The following is a 1,051-nucleotide window of genomic DNA, read 5'->3' as shown; positions in this document are numbered from 1 at the left end:
GTCCTGTGTATCAAATCGTCCTCCCTAGGAACTTGTGTACACAGATTCCCGTGTAAAACGGAGTCGCCACAAAGGAAGCTCATTACCTCTTGGCTCATCAAACACACCTAGTCTTTATTTTCGTGGGAGCCCAATTAACATCAGAATGACTAAAAGCCGGTTTTTAGAGTAAAATAAGGTTTTCGCTTGATTAACTGTGACTGGTTATCATAAACATGTATTAATCAGTGACTGGGGTGGGAACAGGCACTATTAAAAGGGTGGGGTGGGCAGTTCATACCTGAAAGTAAACAGGCTACATTACTGGCTATAATATCCTGAGCAACCCACTGCGCATGAAACTCCATACCTGAGATGTACTATGTAAGTAAAAGCCTACTCATGAGAACTTGAAGACTAGTGTAATTTGTATTATCCATCTGCAATATGTGAACGCCCATGAAATATTAGTGAAAGTCCACAGTCAGAAATTGCGCAATTTCTAGTTTCATGTCACCCGTCGCTTATGTAAATTCTGGTACACTAAAACAAATTACACCTTCTTACTAAATTGCCCTTCAAAAATGATCGCGATCAAGAGGTCGCGAACTTACGGAAAAATACCATCTTACTCGGTTTTCCCTCCATAACAAATTGCTGCAGATGATTGGAAAATATGAAAACGGTAGACAAACTTAGTTACATTTATAGTTTTCATATATTTATTTGTTTCTTTAGTGGTTACACCAAAATAAACCATTTCCAATCAAGCTCACGGTCACTTCCCGCGTGCTTTTGGTTATTTGGTTCCGCTTGTACGACAGGGCAAGTATGAAGTGTGGAGGAAACCGTCGTTTGTCACAAAGTACATCTGAAAACTCTCTGATGTAAAGCCGGGATGCAATCTTGTGACATCCTCTTTACCAATAAGCATTCCTCTGGTTTGACAGATATCAGTAAGACAAAGAAGCAATTTTGTCAAAGGGATTTCGAATTGTTGATGACTTCCATGTGACTGATTAACAATCGATTCTTTGCTTAGGGTGTAAAAGTACTTCGGTCACATCATGGC

The sequence above is a fragment of the Liolophura sinensis genome, chromosome 8, assembly GCF_032854445.1.
Source record: "Liolophura sinensis isolate JHLJ2023 chromosome 8, CUHK_Ljap_v2, whole genome shotgun sequence".
Taxonomy (NCBI): Eukaryota; Metazoa; Mollusca; class Polyplacophora; order Chitonida; family Chitonidae; genus Liolophura; species Liolophura sinensis.
Note: the sequence above shows the minus strand (reverse complement) of the source record.